We start from the raw sequence: 21,737 nt of genomic DNA on the forward strand, positions 1-21,737 counted from the left end.
TTACTAAACTCCCCTCAGGCCATGACAAGTGCTGGATCAGCCTAAATTGATCTGGCTGCTTCTTCGGAACCACCCTGATGGGGGAAATGATCAACTCATCTATGGGCGAGTCCTTGAACGTCCCCGCCAGCCTCCCCTCCCTTACTGTGTCCCAGTTCTCCTGTATTATCTGTTTGTGCTCTGTGGCTGATCGCAAGTTCTCCACCCATCTCCTGTGTCTCGGCCCCGTGTAACCCAAACGAAACCCCCATCTGAACCCGTCCCTCAAAACGTGTGCTGCCCCCTGATTCTCATATCCCTGCAGTCCTGCCTCTACTTTCTCCAGTCTAACCGGAGTACGAACCTTTTGGCCCAGACCCTCGGGACCCCTACCTCCCCGCGTGCCTGCCCCTGTGTTAGCTCCTGCCTGTTGACATTGCTGGATTCCCTGATGGTAACCCCCCCTGCCCCAAAGTAGTTGACCAGTGAATGTCGACCCCATGCTTTGAGCATTCGTGGCGGAATTTACAAAACTCTTGTGTGCAGAAACCCTTGTTGAAATCCCAACAAGCCCCTCCTGCCCCCTGCTGACCCCTTCCTGTGCCTCCCACCCCTCCCTTGGTGGGTCTCCCCTGAAAGGGCCGGTAGATGACTGGGAGACCACCAGCTGTAAAAATTGTCTTCCCCCTTTCGCTGCTCCCATGGTGTATTGCTACAAATCAGTGTCTAACTCCCCTCATTTAGCTTCCGCGTCCGATGCCATGTGCGCTCTAAATCCCTCATCATACTGAGCCCAAGCATATCTCCCCTGTAATCTAAGTTTTCCTTATGACGTCCATGTATTTAAATAGCGCGAAGCAACGCTCTGGATATTTTTCACAATAAATGCTTGCGTATGTCAGGAATGACACTGTCCAATTCTCTATCGTCAGTGGAACCCTCGGCCGCTTGACCAATTCGTAGTCCTCTTCTTTTGACCCTTCTTTCGAACTCACCTCTCTAGCAGCAGCTTAAGCATTTCTACATATTCTCCTTTCCAGATGCACTCTTTTGTTGTTAGCATCAAGTGTACCCCCACGGGTTTAATTACCCTCATGTAAGGGAGTTTTTTAATCTTCAACTCTTTGCTCTCTGGCTTTCCTTTCTTTTCTTCTGTTGACTCACCTGCTTTGTCGGCGTTTTTGCCCCCTTCCATTTTGTTATCCCCTGCGCTCCCTATCACGTCTGCCCCTACCCCTAAGTCTGTGACGTACTTCCCCTTCCTTATCCTACCCCCTCATCATGTTTCCCCCCCCCTTTCCAACCGAAACCATCACAGGTTTCTCCTTTACACCCATGGCCTTATCTTTCTCCAAGGAGGTTGCCCATGCAGTTGCAGTCCGCCTCGCCAGTGGCCCCATGCTCGTAGATGTCCTTGCTGGCCTTACCGTGGGCCCTGACACCTTTTGCACTCTATCTGCTGGTCTCTGAAACAAATTAGTTGGCACGTTACTTTGTCCCTCTCCCCTGTCATCCTCCTCTCATAACTCGCCTTCTTTCAGGCTTTCCTCATCAAAATGTAGCTCCTCCTGTCCTAGTTCTTGGTCCCATTCCTTTCGTGCTTCCACTCTTGTGTCCCTACTTGACCCCCATCTCCCTGCTTCTGGTGGGGCTGACTGCACACGCCGGTAATCCCCCTGCACCACCACTCTCTTGTAACTGTTCTCCTATGTCCTTGCGGTCCAATGAGGCCCGCCGGGTGTTGGGGTCAACAAGGCTGTTATGGGCCAACATATGCTGGCCGCACCAGGTCCCCACACTGATATCGGGCGCAACGTTCCGGGCTCCACCCTCCCTTGGCCTTGGCGCCTGCAAGCCGCTTCCAGCTCTGCCAAATCTGTTGCGCTGCGCTACTCCTCCACCTGAAAAACAAACGTCTGGTCTGGTGTGCTGGTTCCCTGCAAACCCCCAACCTGGTTTATCCTCCTCTTCTTACCTTTACACGTACCACCCTCTGCCCATCCCCATCCCATTTTAAAACCCTTTGCCACCTCCCTCTTCATCCCCACTCCATTCCAACATGGCCGCGACTCACGCCGATGCTTGGCCCTGCCCTGTCCACTCATTACCCCCAAACTTGACCTGAAATCCGCCCGCCGCCTACGGTCCCACTTCACCTGTCCTCTCATCCCTTTCCCTTCTTGGAGCGACCCTCCCTGTGCCATATAAGTATCTAATTGCCCCACCCTATCGAAACCCCTCACCTCCTCATTCCATGCTGTAAATATATGTAAACCCTCCCAAGCTTGCATGCTCCAAGCGGGCTCCAGTTCCCCAGGAATTTTCTCCTCCTCCCCTTTATCTGGGCCTAACAGCTTAAAACCCCCTTCCTGCATTCCCTGGCCATCCTCTCCACTCCCGAAATAAAATTCCTGCCCCCCAGTGGCCCCTGCATGCCCTGAGCTGCCTCTATGGGGTGCCATAACCGGCCCAAACCCCCCTCCTCCCACTGTAAAATAACCCTCTGCCCCACCTCCTCGCTCCCAAACTCCACCTGTGCCTCAGCACCTGCCTTATTCCTGGCATTGCGCTGAGCCCTGCTCCCTACACCCCACCCCCCTCTCCCTGCCTGTCTTGCTTCCCTTTGAGCTTTCGAAGACTACCGGGTTATACGTTGGAGCAGGGAGGCCGCGAAAGATCAAGGAGTTACTGAGGTCTAAAAGGATGAATAGACTAACACTAATCAAAAGAACCATACCAATAGACTGAATCAATAGGACCTAAATTGCGCCGAAAACCCACTTGACTATCTATAGACTATAAGACGGCTCCAACGTAAACAAATCAGTAAGAACACACCAATGAAGGCATAGACTTCAACATTACCATTGAAGTGACCCATTGAAGTGGACCAAGGACTATGAAAGTGATAAGACATAGCCTACTAGATTGAATAAGATTGTAATAAAGAAACTATAACGTCCTGATGAAGGTGGAAACGACTGTACACCGAAACGCCGCACCGACTGTTTTTTAAATCCTTGTTTTGATTTTATTAAAGTGTTTTTAATTTCTGTTCTAGACTGTAACAATTAGGGAGGCCCCAGGCACATGATTCATTTTTATGAATAAAAAGTTTTAAACATAGTTTCTAGATGTGATTGCAATATGTGTAGTGACCCTAAGAATGATTTTAAAGATTGTTTGTTTTGTTTAAATGTTGGCTAGCCTGGTCTAATATATAGCAGGTGATCCTTCTGTTAGTTATACAAAAATACTTCTATGCAACAGAACTTGACAGGGACTCGGTCTTTTTAAGTTTTGCTTCCCTTTGAACCTTCGCTCCCTTTTTTACAGTGCCGAGGCCCCAGGCTGGCTTATCTCAGGCCCCGGCGCAGACTCAACCTGTTTCCTGGGCTTGCCCCTGCCCCCTGCCTCGCCTCCCCCCCGGCTCCTCCTAGCCCCGATCCCGCCCCTCTAGCGGGAGCTTCATTTACCGCTCGGGGCTCAGCCTGTACAGACGCTCTAGGGGCCGCTCTTCTGGCATAGGAGAGGAAGGCTTTCACTTACCCCATCAGCCTTCACCTTTTACGGGGATGTACATACCGCAATCGCGGCAGCCACTCCCGCTGATGCCCGCCAAATCAGGTGCGACGAGCTTTCGGCCTCCGGAATGAACAAATCCATCTGCCCTGCCTCGCTCAGAAGCTGCATTGCCTAGAGTACCCGGTAGTCCTCTATAATCAAGGTAAGATACCACTATCCTCTTGGAACTATCCTGTCAAATGAAAAATCTTGAAAAGTTTTAACTAGGCTACAGAAAGCTCCCAGCCACCAGGTCAACCAAACCTGAAATTGTGGGTGGGAAAGGCACCGGCTGTCCCTTATATTTTGGCTATTCTTGGTCTACAACTTATGAAGCTCAATATTCTACAAAATGGCCAGCCATCCGGCCCGCCCCGCCCCTCCCAATCTGCCTGGGGGGCAGACCTCTCTACATTCAGCTGCCCCCCAAACTCCCATTGGGCACAGCCCGTTACTGCCGCTTAAAGCAATGAAAGCAAAGTGACTTACTATAAAATGCAATGTTAAGGCACAAGGCCTAAGACAACCAGCAAAGAAAACCTTTCACTGTTTGCAACCCACATTTGTAAATACCTCTCAAATCCTTCATAAAAATGATAGATTAGTGCCTGATAGTGTTACATAATCTGTAACAGGAGCAATTTGCAGAATGTATTTTATTGCAGAATACTTGCTTCAGGCCTGCTGCAGATACGCATGCCATTGGCATGTGTGGTGTACCCCATCTGACTCGCCGTAGTTGCGTGCCTGTAGCCTCTGTATATGGACGTCCCTTCCAGGCACTATAAACAGTAACCGTGCTGTAAAACCACCTGCTTCATTTAAGGGAGCTGTTTGGTTTACAGCACGTTGATGCGTTGTCCCCTTCTTATGGCTGTCTTTGGGGTAATGTGTTAATGAAACACCTGTTATCTGTCAGCAGGGTCTTGGTGCTGTGTCTCACCTCCGCTCCGTTAAAATATTTTGGCGAGCGGCTTCTAACATGTCTGACCATCAAACAACTTCTAACATGTCTGACGATCAAGCGGCTTCTAGCATGTCTGACCATCGAGCAGCTTCTAACATGTCTGACCATCGAGCAGCTTCTAACATGTTGGACCATCGAGCAGCTTCTAACATATCTGACCATCGAGCAGCTATTAACATGTTGGACGATCGAGCAGCTTCTAACATGACTGACCATCGAGCGGCTTCTAACATGTCTGACCATCGAGCAGCTTCTAACATGACTGACCATCGAGCAGCTTCTAACATGTCGGACCATCGAGCGGCTTCTAACATGTCTGACCATCGAGCAGCTTCTAACATGTCTGACCATCGAGCAGCTTCTAACATGACTGACCATCGAGCAGCTACTATCATGTCTGACCATCGAGCAGCTTCTAACATGACTGACCATTGAGCGGCTTCTAACATGTCTGACCATCGAGAAGCTTCTAATATGACTGACCATTGAGCAGCTTCTAACATGTCTGCCCATCGAGCAGCTTCTAACATGTCTGCCCATCGAGCAGCTTCTAACATGACTGACCATCAAGCGGCTTCTAACATGTCTTCCCATCGAGCAGCTTCTAACATGTCTGCCCATCGAGCAGCTTCTAACATGACTGACCATCAAGCGGCTTCTAACATGTCTTCCCATCGAGCAGCTTCTAACATGTTCGCCCATCGAGCAGCTTCTAACATGTCTTCCCATCAAGCGGCTTCTAACATGTCTGCCCATCGAGCAGCTTCTAACATGACTGACCATCAAGCGGCTTCTAACATGTCTTCCCATCGAGCAGCTTCTAACATGTCTGCCCATCGAGCAGCTTCTAACATGACTGACCATCAAGCGGCTTCTAACATGTCTTCCCATCGAGCAGCTTCTAACATGTTCGCCCATCGAGCAGCTTCTAACATGTCTTCCCATCAAGCGGCTTCTAACATGTCTTCCCATCGAGCAGCTTCTAACATCTCTGCCCATCGAGCAGCTTCTAACATGTCTGACCATCGAGCAGCTTCAAACATAACTGACCATCGAGCGGCTTCTAACATGTCTGACCATCGAGCAGCTTCTAACATGACTGACCATCGAGCAGCTACTATCATGTCTGACCATCGACAACACATTTCCTGCTGCAGCGAAGCAATTTAATGTTCTAAAGACACCAGTTTTCAGAGCAGGTCAAAGGTTCATTTCAAAGCAATCTTGGTATGACAGGGGAATTGGTCTGTCGGATTGGTTCTGGAGTCACAGCTGAAAGTGTGAGGTGGAAGCTTAAACACACTTCTCTGAGAAATAAAGCACAAGGCCGCTGGGGCCTCGGAGCAAGTAGCTATACTTTACACACGGATCTGCCCTTAAACGCCATCATCTGAGCTGAGGCCCTGGTTCAAAGTAAAGCAAAAATGAAATTATACACAAGTTGCAAGTGAGACACTTACAGTCACCGATGTTGTCACAGAAAAGAACTCTCACCGTGACTTGCTGCCTCCACTGTGGGCGTGCATGGGGTTGGCATTTGGCTCCATCAACCACCGCATCTGCTGAGCCAATCGAAATGCTGCTCCCTTGTTGTTTATGCTAGTAAACAGCATGAGAGCAGTGCAATGATTGGCTCGGTCAGGCACTGCCAACGCTCCTTAGGAGACTTAGGGGCTGCGGCTGTAATCCCCCAGGCTCCTAGCATTGTGCAGGTTGGCAAAGGTTCGAGTGCGCATGTCGGGCTAGGCAGAGCAACAACCCAACATGCGCACTTCACACCAGGCCCAGCTGAACCACCTGTCAATCCAGATTCAAGCTCCACCCCACAACCCTCTCTGACTCTCAGAGGCAAACTCAGCGGGGCCATGCCGATGCGGCTGTAAACCCCCGGGGTCCTGGCATTGTGCAGGTTGGCGAGGGTTCGAGTGCGCATGTCGGGCTGGGCAGAGCAACAACCCAACATGCGCACTTCACACCAGGCCCAGCTGAACCACCTGTCAATCCAGATTCAAGCTCCACCCCATAACCCTCACTGACTCTCAGAGGCAAACTCAGCGGGGCCATGCCGATGCGGCTGTAAACCCCCAGGGTCCTGGCATTGTGCAGGTTGGCGAGGGTTCGAGTGCGCATGTCGGGCTGGGCAGAGCAAGACACCCATGAACCACCTGTCAATCCAGATTCAAGCTACACCTCACAACCCTCACCGACTCTCAAAAGCAAACTCAGCGGGGCCATGCCGATGCGGCTGTAAACTCCCGGGGTCCTGGCATTGTGCAGGTTGGCGAGTGTTCAAGTGCGCATGTCGGGCTGGGCAGAGCAAGACACCTATGAACCACCTGTCAATCCAGATTCAAGCTCCACCCCACAACCCTCACTGACTCTCAAAAGCAAATTCAGCTGGGCCATGCCGATGCCGCTGAAAGGAATAAACACTTTATGGGGCCACCTTGGGGCAACAAAAAAAACATTGGGGGGATCGCCCCTACGCCCCCATAAAGAAACCGCCACTGAGTACAGCTAGAAGAAAGGTGAAACAGATTATGGATTACAAACTTCAGAGAGCTCTGCAGAGGCTGCAAGCGGTGCCTCGAGCAGACGTTTAGCCTGGCACCTTACATATACTTTTGATTCTTGTTCAGGAAGTGTTCAGGCATTCAGTGGCATACCTCTGACGGTGCATCAATGCCCCCCCAAGTCAAGGCTAAATCATCATGCCAAAAATGTCTAAATTGGGCAAAACCCAAAAAACGTCAAATGTAGCACTACTGGCATTAAATACACCCTCTAACAGCAAACTCCAATAAAACAGATAATTGATCATCCATTTTACCTGCAAGATTGGTGTGACCAGAGCGATAGCTCTGCGCTCTACACCCTGCCTGTAAGGCCTCTGTCACCTGAGCTATACCACTCCTGCCTACACCACACATGCAAGACCGGTGTGACGTGAGTGATAGGTCTGCTGTCTTTACTCTCTAGCTGCACGACAGGCGTGACCTGAGCCTTAGCTCTGCTGCCTGCACTGGACATACAAGACCGGTGTGACCTGAGAGATAGGTCTGCTGTCTTCACGCTCTAGCTGCACGACAGGCGTGACCTGAGCCATAGATCTGCTGCCTACACCTCACATGCAAGACCAGCGTGACGTGAGTGATATACCTGCTGCCTTTCTGCTCTAGCTGCACGACAGGTATAATCTGAGCCATAACTCTGCTGCCTACACCTCACATGCAGGACCAGTGTGACCTTGGAGATAGGTCTGCTGTCTTTACTCTCTAGCTGCACGACAGGCGTGACCTGAGCCATAGCTCTGCTGCCTACACCTCACATTCAAGACCAGTGTGACCTGAGAGATAGGTCTGCTGTCTTCACGCTCTAGCTACACGACAGGTGTGACCTGAGCCATATCTCTGCTGCCTGCACACTACATGCAAGACCAGCGTGACGTGAGTGATAGACCTGCTGTCTTCACGCTCTAGCTGCACGACAGGCGTGACCTGAGCCATAGCTCTGCTACCTATACTCGACATGCAAGACCGGTGTGACGTGAGTGATAGGTCTGCTGTCTTTACTCTCTAGCTGCACGACAGGTGTAACCTGAGCCATAGCTCTGCTGCCTGCACTGGACATGCAAGACCAGCGTGACGTGAATGATAGGCCTGTTGTCTTCACGCTCTAGCTGCACGACAGGCGTGACCTGAGCCATAGCTCTGCTGCCTGCACTGGACATGCAAGACTGGTGTGACCTGAGAGATAGGTCTTCTGTCTTTACTCTCTAGCTGCACAACAGGCGTGACCTGAGCCATAGCTCTGCTGCCTGCACTGGACATGCAAGACCAGCGTGACCTGAGAGATAGGTCTGCTGTCTTTACTTTCTAGCTGCACGACAGGCGTAACCTGAGCCATAGCTCTGCTGCCTGCACACTACATGCAAGACCAGCGTGACGTGAGTGATAGGTCTGCTGTCTTCACGGTCTAGCTGCACGACAGGCGTGACCTGAGCCATAACTCTGCTGCCTACACCTCACATGCAAGACCAGCGTGACGTGAGTGATAGGTCTGCTGTCTTTACTCTCTAGCTGCACGACAGGCATGACCTGAGCCATAGCTCTGCTGCCTGCACTGGACATGCAAGACCAGCGTGACGTGAGTGATAGACCTGCTGTCTTCACGCTCTAGCTGTACGACAGGCGTGACCTGAGCCATAGCTCTGCTACCTATACTCGACATGCAAGACCGGTGTGACGTGAGTGATAGGTCTGCTGTCTTTACTCTCTAGCTGCACGACAGGTGTAACCTGAGCCATAGCTCTGCTGCCTGCACTGGACATGCAAGACCAGCGTGACGTGACTGATAGGCCTGTTGTCTTCACGCTCTAGCTGCATGACAGGCGTGACCTGAGCCATAGCTCTGCTGCCTGCACTGGACATGCAAGACCAGCGTGACGTGAGTGATAGGCCTGTTGTCTTTACGCTCTAGCTGCACGACAGGCGTGACCTGAGCCATAGCTCTGCTGCCTGCACTGGACATGCAAGACCAGCGTGACGTGAGTGATAGGTCTGCTGTCTTCACGCTCTAGCTGCACGACAGGTATAATCTGAGCCATAACTCTGCTGCCTACACCTCACATGCAAGACCAGTGTGACCTGAGAGATAGGTCTGCTGTCTTTACTCTCTAGCTGCACGACAGGCGTGACCTGAGCCATAGCTCTGCTGCCTGCACACTACATGCAAGACCAGCGTGACGTGAGTGATAGACCAGCTGTCTTCACGCTCTAGCTGCACGACAGGCGTGACCTGAGCCATAGCTCTGCTACCTATACTCGACATGCAAGACCGGTGTGACGTGAGTAATAGGTCTGCTGTCTTTACTCTCTAGCTGCACGACAGGTGTAACCTGAACCATAGCTCTGCTGCCTACACCTAACATGCAAGACCAGCGTGACCTGAGAGATAGGTCTGCTGTCTTTACTCTCTAGCTGCACGACAGGCGTGACCTGAGCCATAGCTCTGCTGCCTGCACTGGACATGCAAGACCAGCATGACGTGAGTGATAGGCCTGTTGTCTTCACGCTTTAGCTGCACGACAGGCGTGACCTGAGCCATAGCTCTCCTGCCTACACTGGACATGCAAGACCAGTGTGACCTGAGAGATAGGTCTGCTGTCTTTACTCTCTAGCTGCACAACAGGCGTGACCTGAGCCATAGCTCTGCTGCCTGCACTGGACATGCAAGACCAGCGTGACCGGAGGGATACGTCTAGTGTCTTTACATTCTAGCTGCACGACAGGCGTGACCTGAGCCATAGCTCTGCTGCCTGCACACTACATGCAAGACCAGCGTGACTTGAGTGATAGACCTGCTGTCTTTACGCTCAAGCTGCACAACAGATGTGACCTGAGCCATAACTCTGCTGCCTGCACACTACATGCAAGACCAGCGTGACATGAGTGATAGGCCTGCTCTCTTCACGCTCTAGCTGTGTGAAAGGCGTGACCTGAGCCATAGCTCTTCTACCTATACTCGACATGCAAGACCAGCGTGACATGAGTGATAGGCCAGCTGTCTTCACGCTCTAGCTGCACGACAGGTATGATCTGAGCCATAACTGTGCTGCCTACACCTCACATGCAAGACCAGCATGACCTGAGAGATAGGTCTGCTGTCTTCACGCTCTAGCTGCACGACAGGCGTGACCTGAGCCATAGCTCTCCTGCCTACACCTCACATGCAAGACCAGTGTGACCTGAGAGATAGGTCTGCTGTCTTTACTCTCTAGCTGCACGACAGGCGTGACCTGAGCCATAGCTCTGCTGCCTGCACACTACATGCAAGACCAGCGTGACGTGAGTGATAGACCAGCTGTCTTCACGCTCTAGCTGCACGACAGGCGTGACCTGAGCCATAGCTCTGCTACCTATACTCGACATGCAAGACCGGTGTGACGTGAGTAATAGGTCTGCTGTCTTTACTCTCTAGCTGCACGACAGGTGTAACCTGAACCATAGCTCTGCTGCCTACACCTAACATGCAAGACCAGCGTGACCTGAGAGATAGGTCTGCTGTCTTTACTCTCTAGCTGCACGACAGGCGTGACCTGAGCCATAGCTCTGCTGCCTGCACTGGACATGCAAGACCAGCATGACGTGAGTGATAGGCCTGTTGTCTTCACGCTTTAGCTGCACGACAGGCGTGACCTGAGCCATAGCTCTCCTGCCTACACTGGACATGCAAGACCAGTGTGACCTGAGAGATAGGTCTGCTGTCTTTACTCTCTAGCTGCACAACAGGCGTGACCTGAGCCATAGCTCTGCTGCCTGCACTGGACATGCAAGACCAGCGTGACCGGAGGGATACGTCTAGTGTCTTTACATTCTAGCTGCACAACAGGCGTGACCTGAGCCATAGCTCTGCTGCCTGCACACTACATGCAAGACCAGCGTGACTTGAGTGATAGACCTGCTGTCTTTACGCTCAAGCTGCACAACAGATGTGACCTGAGCCATAACTCTGCTGCCTGCACACTACATGCAAGACCAGCGTGACATGAGTGATAGGCCTGCTCTCTTCACGCTCTAGCTGTGTGAAAGGCGTGACCTGAGCCATAGCTCTTCTACCTACACTCGACATGCAAGACCAGCGTGACATGAGTGATAGGCCAGCTGTCTTCACGCTCTAGCTGCACGACAGGTATGATCTGAGCCATAACTGTGCTGCCTACACCTCACATGCAAGACCAGCATGACCTGAGAGATAGGTCTGCTGTCTTCACGCTCTAGCTGCACAACAGGCGTGACCTGAGCCATAGCTCTGCTGCCTGCACTGGACATGCAAGACCAGCGTGACCGGAGGGATACGTCTAGTGTCTTTACATTCTAGCTGCACGACAGGCGTGACCTGAGCCATAGCTCTGCTGCCTGCACACTACATGCAAGACCAGCGTGACTTGAGTGATAGACCTGCTGTCTTTACGCTCAAGCTGCACAACAGATTTGACCTGAGCCATAGCTCTTCTACCTACACCCGACATGCAAGACCAGCGTGACCTGAGAGATAGGTCTGCTCTCTTCACGCTCTAGCTGTACGACAGGCGTGACCTGAGCCATAGCTCTTCTACCTATACTCGAAATGCAAGACCAGCATGACGTGAGTGATAGGCCTGTTGTCTTCACGCTTTAGCTGCACGACACGCGTGACCTGAGCCATAGCTCTCCTGCCTACACTGGACATGCAAGACCAGTGTGACCTGAGAGATAGGTCTGCTGTCTTTACTCCCTAGCTGCACAACAGGCATGACCTGAGCCATAGCTCTGCTGCCTGCACTGGACATGCAAGACCAGCGTGACCGGAGGGACACGTCTAGTGTCTTTACATTCTAGCTGCACGACAGGCGTGACCTGAGCCATAGCTCTGCTGCCTGCACACTACATGCAAGACCAGTGTGACTTGAGTGATAGACCTGCTGTCTTTACGCTCAAGCTGCACAACAGATGTGACCTGAGCCATAACTCTGCTGCCTGCACACTACATGCAAGACCAGCGTGACCTGAGTGATAGGCCTGCTCTCTTCACTCTCTAGCTGTACGACAGGCGTGACCTGAGCCATAGCTCTTCTACCTATACCCGACATGCAAGACCAGCGTGACCTGAGTGATAGGCCTGCTCTCTTCACGCTCTAGCTGTACGACAGGCGTGACCTGAGCCATAGCTCTTCTACCTATACTCGACATGCAAGACCGGTGTGAGGTGAGTGATAGGTCTGCTGTCTTTACTCACTAGCTGCACGACAAGTCGTGACCTGAGCCATAGCTCTCCTGCCTACACCTCACATGCAAGACCAGCGTGACCTGAGAGATAGGCCTGCTGTCTTCACACTCTAGCTGCATGACAGGCGTGACCTGAGCCATAGCTCTGCTGCCTGCACTGGACATACAAGACCGGTGTGAGGTGAGTGATAGGTCTGCTGTCTTTACTCTCTAGCTGCATGACAGGCGTGACCTGAGCCATAGCTCTGCTGCCTGCACTGGACATGCAAGACCAGCGTGACATGAGTGATAGGCCAGCTGTCTTCATGCTCTAGCTGCACGACAGGTATGATCTGAGCCATAACTCTGCTGCCTACACCTCACATGCAAGACCAGCATGACCTGAGAGATAGGTCTGCTGTCTTCACGCTCTAGCTGCACGACAGGCGTGACCTGAGCCATAGCTCTGCTGCCCACACTCTACATGCAAGACCAGTGTGACGTGAGTGATATGTCTGCTGTCTTCACGCTCTAGCGGCACGACAGGTGTGACCTGACTCATAGCTCTGCTGCCTGAACACTACATGCAAGACCAGCGTGACGTGAGGGATAGACCTACTGTCTTCACGCTCTAGCTGCACGACAGGCGTGACCTGAGCCATAGCTCTGCTGCCTGAACACTATATGCAAGACCAGCGTGACGTGAGGGATAGACCTACTGTCTTCATGCTCTAGCTGCACGACAGGCGTGACCTGAGCTATAGCTCTGCCGCCTGCACACTACATGTAAGACCAGCGTGACGTGAGGGATAGGTCTGCTGTCTTTACGCTCTAGCTGCACAACAGGCGTGACCTGAGCCATAGCTCCGCTGCCTGCACACTAGATGCAAGACCAGAGTGATGTGAGTGATAGGTCTGCTGTCTTCACGCTCTATCTACACGACAGGCGTGACCTGAGCTATAGCTCTGCTGCCTGCACACTACATGCAAGACCAGCGTGACCTGAGAGATAGGTCTGCTGTCTTTACGCTCTAGCTGCACGACAGGCGTGACCTGAGCCATAGCTCTGCTGCCTATACTCGACATGCAAGACCAGCGTGACATGAGTGATAGGTCTGCTGTCTTTACGCTCTAGCTGCACGACAGGTATGATCTGAGCCATAGCTCTGCTGCCCACACTCTACATGCAAGACTAGCATGACGTGAGTGATAGGCCTGCTGTCTTCATGCTTGAGCTGCACAACAGGCGTGACCTGAGCCATAGCTCTGATGGCTTCATACCATAAATGAGATCAGAACAAACACAACCCTCTGCCAACTACGCACTCTCCTATGGTATAGCATGCTACTCATTCAATAAGGCGCTTCGGTGCTCCACAACGAGGGACAAAGCACTAAGGGCCCGATGTAGGTCGGTCGGTAACGGCCGAAAATCGGTATTTTCGGCCGTTACCGACCGGTATTTAGTAAATGGTATGTAGGGCCCAGAATTTTACAGATTCGGTAACTTTACCGATCGGTAAATTTACCGAATCTGTAAAATACCGAATCGGTATTTATACCTATTCGGTATTTTTGATATGTAGGTGGGACTCTTCTGAGTCCCACAAGCCTTACAGAATCGGTATTTTACCATGAAATCCAACTTCATGGTAAAAAACCGATTCCGGTGTGCATGCACATGTGTGCATGCACACCTGTGCCATATGACAGGCAGACCTGCCCTTAGGGCAGGTATGCCTGCCACATGGCCCCCGAATCTTTTTTGGGGGTGCTAGAGGGTGTCAAAGTGACACCCCCTGCACCCTTGTCAAAATCGGTATTTACCGATTCGGTAAATACCGACCGGTAATGCCCCATTCATTCCTATGGGCTTCAAAGCCCATAGGAATGAATGGGCCATTACCGGTCGGTATTTACCGAATCTGTAAATACAGATTTTTACCGATTCGGTAAAAGGAACATCTGGATGTTCCTACATCTCAACCCCTTAGATTTACCGATTTTTAATTACCGAATCGGTATGATTCGGTAATTTAAAATCGGTAAATCTATTTTACCTACATCTGGGCCTAAATAACAAGCGGCTCTGAAAGCGATCGTTTTCGCAATCGCTATTGTGTAAAAAAAAAAAACAGCGAGTAGTGCGCGCGCGCCCGCCACTGCAGGCATATGTCTTCAATTATGCCGGCCGTGTCTGGCCGCGATAATTGAAGACACATGGGGTTTGGTGCGCGTAACAGACACCAATAGGCCATAGGCGGAACTACGCGACCGCCTATGGCCTATTGCGTGTTCTGTTAAAAAACAGCACGCACCCAAACCCAATCAAAATGGACCTAGGAAATCACACGCACTAGCTGTGTGGAATTTCCAGGTCCATTATTGAAACCCTAGTAAAAGGGCTTTTTCGCTACGCTTCGCTTGCGAGCCCTAACTACTGAAGTGAACAAAAACCTCTTTTGTCCAAACACATATGTGTACTGCAGTATGCAGCAGTCTCAATCAACACACCTTGCCAGCAGGATCCACCATTTCAAGAGGTTGAATAAGGAGCAGAGTGGAACAGGAAATGAGTTGGAGGAAGAGTGGGAACAGTAGAAGAGATCACAATGAAAGTTGCCTCCAAAAAAAGTGATTTAAGTTGTTCAGACTAAATGACCATCCAATCCTTGGCCTCTTTGCAGAGTGCACATTAAAATGGTCGGACAAGTGTCAATTGTAAATACAATTTTATGTGAAATTGTGGAGGTGCACAGCTGTCAAAATATGGACAGTACACATGGAAAAGAAAATGATGTGTTTACAGGTGAGAGAGATAGTGTGTGGGAAAGAGACAAGACATTGTGAAGGGGAGGTGACAAAATGAAGTACATGTAGAACGACAGAGTGAAAAGACAATGGTGAAGCAGAAGTAAGACATGCAGATGGAGGGTTTCAGAAAGATGTGGGGGAAATGGGGTGTAAATGAATAACAGAGTGATGCTTTTCCTAAACATGTATATATTCCCCCTGCACCCTTTTCCTAAACATGCATAAATTCATGTATATTATCCCCCTGCACCCTTTAACACGCCTCTGTGGGACACCCCGCTGTCTCTTGATGTGCACACCCTTTGAGCCTATGCACAGTTACTTCTACATGCTGTGTCATTGAGCCACAGGTACTGCCATCAAGACCACAGTCATGTCACCTGTGCATTTCTGCAGGACTTGCTGGTACAAATCCACTCTTCAGACACTGCACCTTATGGGACCTTTTAAGAAACTTTGGGCCAGATGTAGGTAACTGCCATTTATCAATTCCTTAATAGCGATTGTTACTGAATCACTATTAAGGAATCGGTAAATGCAATGTAGGTAGGAATCGCTGCCTTAACATTCCCTAATAACGAATCGGTAATACCGATTCGTTATTAACCCCTTCAGCGCTCATGACAAAGCCAGCTCGTCATGGCCGTTACCTGCGCTACGCGCATGACGAGCTGGCTTTGTCACGTAACGCGGGTTTTTCAAATTTTCAGCGCGCAGCGGGAAAACCGCTAGCGCGCATGCGGTTAAGGAATACCTAGCCATTCATTCCTATGGGCCAGGAGGCCCATAGGAATGACTGGGAAGACATTCACTATAAGCGATTCGGTATTACCGAATTGTTAATAGCGGGAGGTAATTCAAGGGTGCCAGGGTGTCCAAAGGACACCCTGTTGCACCCCTCAAATGCGGATGTGTGCACATGTGGCACACATATATGCCCCAAGGCATGGATGTGTGCCACATGGCACATCAAAAAAAGCAAAAAAGTGCTTTTTGTAAGAAAATTGCTATTTACCACCAACTTGAAGTTGGTGGTAAATAGTGATTCCTTAAGGCTGAAGTGCACTGTTTTTAGTGCTACCTACATTGCATTTAAGGAGTCGGCATTACTGATTCCTTAAATGCAAGGGCAATAAGAAATCGGTATTAAGGAATCGGTATTTACTGATTCCTTATTTACCGATTCCTTACCTACATCGCACATGGCTAAATACCGGTCGGTAACGCTGAAAGTTACCGAATTTTGGCGTTACCGACTGGTATTTAGCCACCTACATCTGGCCCCTAATTTGAATAGTTTCCTAACTTAAATGTTGTTATGGTACTCGTGCCACAGCTTCCAGGGGCAAGGCCAGAACTCCTCATTGGAATCAGTATTTTCTTCCACACACTGGCTAGATTACCCGTGGGAGTGCATCCATTGCTTTCCTCCAGGTACCAAGCTGGTTTCCCACAGTCCTCTAGAAGCATTTCCATGATGTTTGCTCTCCCTGACAAATATGTGGCTTTGCGTTCATTTACAATGAGCTAGAAAATAATTGTATTGTAATTGCATTTATATAGCGCTTACTACCCCTGACGAGGCATCGAAGCGCTTTTTCGGCGGGTAGCACGCTACTCCGGGACCCATAGAGGATTAGTGTTGAATTAGTATATTGAAACATGCAAGTACATTTTAAGTGGTGGATAGGTTAGTCAGTTATTTGGATTTGGAATGATAGCAGAAGGATAGAGTAGGACAAAGGTGTGTATTTATTTATCGCTCGCTTGTTGACGCATGCTATTCAGTGAGCCTATAAAGAATTAGTGGTGAATTAATATGGTGAAATATGAGGTAATTTCAGTGGCGGATATTAGTCTGTTACTTGGAGTGAGAAGGATAGCGGATGGATAAAAGGGGAAGAAAGATTTGCATTCATATAGCACTTGTTACCCCTGATGGGTGTTGAAGCGCTTTTCTGGCGAGAAGCAAGCCACTCCGGAACCCATAAAGGATTAGTGTTGAAAATTAGGATAGTATAAATATGCAGTAATCAGAGTAGTAGATATGTTATTCAGTTATTTGGGCAGTATATTAGTATAGTTGAATATGGAATATGGAATTTGAGAAGTGAACATGTTAGTCTGTTAATTTTGATTGAAAAAGGATAGAAGAGGGATAAAAGAGTGAAGTATTTAAAAAAAAAAAATTTAAGTCTTAGCAGTAGGAAGAGGCTTTTGGATGAGTAAAAATGAGTTTTGGAGGGAAGGAGTCAGAGGGGAGAGTTTAGAAATGTATATGTTTCATGCACCTGATTTGGTTGTGTAGTATTGTATGTGAGAGGAGGTTGTGACGTAGAGGGGGTGGTGATGTGTTTATGTGTAAAGTGTATGTTGTGTGTAGGAGGGAATGAAGTAGAGGTGAGAGTGTTTATCTTAGACTGGTTTGTTTCAAGAGTTACAACGTGTGGTGGTGTGCAGTGTGTGTGTTGTGTGTTAGTGTTATTATGGTAGAAGGGAGAGGAGGGTGTTTGTTGGACAACTGATGGAAGGATCATTATATATTTGTTAGTGATAAAAGGTGGACTGTTAGGTGTAATTACAGCAGGGAGAGTGTGTCTGAGTGCGATGTAGTTATGTATGGTGTTGATTGGCGTTGTGTTAGTAATGAGTGTATTGGTTAGTGGTATAGGATAGAGTTGTGTACTGTTTGTGGGTGATGGTGGATTTGTGTGGTAGTTGGGATAGTAGGGTGTGTAGATGTGGTTTAGTTTGGTTGGTGGTGCATGCTGGTACATTAATCTGTGCATAGTATTGTGCGTGGTGTATATTTGGTGTGAGTGTGTTGCTCTGTGTGTGGTTGTGGATGGTGTGAGCTGGGTATTGTTAAATGAGAAAAGGGGCAGCATTTCTGGCCCTAGTACCGACCAGTCTTGAACAGGCTCAAACAGGCAACTACCCTTGTCCTCTCCGCCCTTAACAGGCTCAAACAGGCAACTACCCTTGTCCTCTCCGCCCTTAACAGGCTCAAACAGGCAACTACCCTTGTCCTCTCCGCCCTTCGCCTCTCCGCCCGGGCTGAGACGCCCTAAGCCTGGCCTTTTTTGTAGCCCTAGTAATCAGGTGACCCCTTCAGCCAATGGGAACCCTAGCCCTAACACTATCCAATCACAACACTAGCCCTAACATCTAGAACCAATAGGAGACCAGGACCTTGCAGCCAATCTTAAGCCTGGTCCAAGCACCCAATCAGTTCAAAAACCCTGATCTCTACGTCCAATAAAGGCCTTAGCCCTACCACTAGTCCCAACCCAAGTCCAAGCAGCCAATGATACAGGTAGCCCTAGTCCCTACTTCGAATAGAAAGCCTAACCCTATGCTTAGTCCCACAACTGGTCCAACAACGAATCACACCAGAAGCCCTAAATAGCTACTTCCAATTAAAGGTTTAACCATAGCCCTAGTCCCACCCTACAATGATTGAATCACAGACCGAGAAACCAATCAGAACCCTCAAATGCCCAACCAATGAGGACATTAACCCTAACCCAATAGAAACACCAGATACAACCACCAATCAGTGTACACATGTGCCAACCACTAGCACACCATATAAGGTCCCAGCAACCTCAGACAAGGTTTGCTGGCCAGGGAGTTGGAAGCTGCTTGCTCCTGTTCAGAATCTCCTAGGAGACAGACAGGCTCAATCGACAACTTTGGACTTCTGCAGGTAAAGGCTTCACTAACTCGAAATCTAACAATACTGTTTGTATAAAGCTTTACTCCCCCTGCTGGCCAAAAAACGAAGTGCACAGGCCCCAGTAAATACAGTTTAAACAGCTCACAGAAGCACCCACTGAAGTAGAAAATCCCTGTTGCGGGGGGGGGGGAGGCAGGGGGGCTGGCCTCACTGGCTTGTGAACGCAAAATGGTGGCTGGGGGTGCACTGTTTGAGCACACAGGCCTAAGCACAGAGCAAAGGAGAAATTTGGAGGGAAAACCGATTTGTCACCAAGGAATGAGAGGGACAAACTACAGAGGTTGGACTGCAAATCCCACAATTCAACACACTAAATGAAGGCAATCATGGGCAGGGAAAACCACAAATTTAAAACACAACACAAGTGATAAAATATGCAATTACAGGCAGGCTAAAACTACAATTTTTAACTGTAACAACCACAGGCATAGACAGTAAACACAGAAAGTGAAAATCTTTTTGTCTTGGGAAGAGACAGCACTAGTCTGTCTCCTTACCACTTCCTCGACTCTGCTCACTGCAATCTGGGGCACATGTAGGCTGCAAATCACAAGATGGAGGAGAATGATTTGGGGTGCACCCAGCAAGGCCTTAAGGGGCCTGGGCAGATGTGAGAGGAGGGCTTGGACTTGCCTGGTAGCTGAATAGCCAATGGTCTGCTGGCCTGGGGGTGGGGTCTGGGCAGCTGCTTGCTGTTGTTCAGAATCCCCTAGGAGACAGACAGGCTCAATCCACAACTTTGGACTTCTGCAGGTAAAGGCTTCACTAACTCGAAATCTAACAATACTGTTTGAATAAAGCTTTACTCCCCCTGCCACATGGCAAAACCATAGAAATAATAAATCTCTGAAACACCTTTTATTGGTTGGCTAAAGTTTGAGACGCCAGCTTTGTCCAGCAGAGTTCTCATGATTGTGGGGATGTTCATTGAGTAAGTAACTTTTTGCATTTCTCCAGGATAAATTTGGCATATTTCTTCCAGTTTTGCATGACTTTCTATGGTTATCTTACATTGGTCCGGTCATGAGTGAGTGTACATTTCAGCCCGGCCTATCATAATGGGGCAAAGCAGCCAGTGTAAATGGGGAGCACAGCTGTTGTTACAGGAAAGTAACAGGATTCTTCTTGCTTTGCAGCACTAGAGATGATGAAGCCAATCAAACATACTTTGCATCCAGGGCATTTCCACCACTACAGAGTAGCTAAGGCTGTAACTTAGGGGCTTATTTATGAAGAAGTCACACAGTGCAGAGTAGTGCAGTGCAGAAAGTCACTGCACGATAGGGAAAGGGTAGAAATGCGCTGTATTTAAGTCAATACGGTGCAGTCCTGTCCTTTCCCCTGTGCTGGAGATCTTTTGACTGCCTAGCGCCAACACAGGCACCCTTGCAACATGGTGCAAAGGTGCCTCGTTACAGGCAAGATTGTTTTTGTGCTGGAAGGTGAGCCTTTCTGCACAAAAACAACTCTGAGAGTCATTTCCAGCTTTCTGTGAGTGCTGCAAAATGCAGCACACATAGAAAGAGGAAACGCGGAGAAATAGAGATATTTCTCTTTGTTACGCCTCCCTTCGCAAGGTGGAACTTTTTGGCACATTCACAGGTTCACCAGTACTGATAAATTTCAGGAATGCACCAAAATCCATGGGAGTTGTGTGAGAACACCCACCGTAACCCCCATGGAACGCCTTTCCAGGGCAGAGTAATGCAACGCAGCAATTTGCGCTGTGTTGCGGTAATCTAAATTTGTTTTGGCTTTGCATGACTTCAAAAATCTGACTTAGAGGTTTGCTTCACACAGGTACCACGTTGCCCGATGCAAACACGACACAGGTCTCTCATAAAAATGCCTCTTAATTTTTGGGCTGCTGGCAGTCGTGTTTTAGTACCTTGTGCTAAAATAAATCCCAAAGTTCTGAAAGTTGAGGCGTGATATGCTTCTGTACGATTGGAGGCAGAGAAGTTAGAGTTTCCTGTGTTTGCCTGTAAGTGAACGGGCTTGAAGCCTGCACTTTGAGCTCACAGAAGGATCCACAAACAACTCCTAACAGAGGCACTTTGAGCTTTCATCATTGGCCGCGACAGCCCAGGTCTGGCTTTAAATGGGCTTTTCACAAATGCACATTACCTGCTTAAATTGCAAAGTAAAGTTACTTTAACACAAGAACTAATGTCAATTTAATGTCTGTTTTTTTGTAGATGAACGGGAACAAGCCAGGAGTCACCACACCAGGATGAACACCTGGGACAAAAGTACCAATTCGGCTCACAGGATCGATTTATCAGCAGTCTGACTGCGGGTGCCTGCATGCTGCCCCTGGCACCCCGGACAAACTGGACCATTGATGCCATGTGCCCCCAGACCCTTCCAGTGCCAGTCACCACAGCCCTCCTCAACGCTGCCTGTGCGAACCCCACCATACCACACTCCCTTTCTGCCATGACTGCTGGACTCACCGTTGGGCTCGGCCTCTTCCTTTAACCCCAACTCCTGCAGAGGAAGACAGAAAAGTCTTCATTCACCATAGGTGTCAGGGGCAGAGAACAGATATTGTGGTTACAACATTATGTGTGGCAGCACTGCCCCTCCTCCCACTGAGGAGGGTTCACATCCTGAACCTGGCAACCACCAGCATGGAAGACAGACTTTCAAAGCACTCCACTTCCTGAACCTGTAACCATCAGCTTGGAAGACAGACTTTCAAAGCACTTCACATCCTGAACCTGGCAACCATCAGCATGGAAGACAGACTTTCAAAGCACTCCACATCCTGAACCTGGCAACCATCAGCATGGAAGAAAGACTTTCAAAGCACTCCACATCCTGAACCTTGCTACCATCAGCATGGAAGACAGAATTTCAAAGCACTCCATATCCTGAACCTGGCAACCATCAGCATGGAAGACAGACTTTCAAAGCACTCCACATC

The 21,737-nt window shown here is 49.5% G+C and overlaps 1 long non-coding RNA gene across 1 annotated transcript in view; it reads left to right on the top strand.

Annotated features, from left to right (window-relative positions):
- Positions 1–21,302, top strand: part of LOC144792785 (uncharacterized) — a 165,760-nt gene extending 144,458 nt beyond the window's left edge. Inside the window, exon 5 of the long non-coding RNA XR_013602618.1 lies at positions 21,007–21,302. This is a non-coding gene — a long non-coding RNA (uncharacterized LOC144792785). The remainder of the gene's footprint in view (positions 1–21,006) is intronic.
- Positions 21,303–21,737: the final 435 nt, after the last annotated feature.

The sequence above is a fragment of the Lissotriton helveticus genome, chromosome 11 (genome assembly GCF_964261635.1).
Source record: "Lissotriton helveticus chromosome 11, aLisHel1.1, whole genome shotgun sequence".
Lineage (NCBI taxonomy): Eukaryota > Metazoa > Chordata > Amphibia > Caudata > Salamandridae > Lissotriton > Lissotriton helveticus.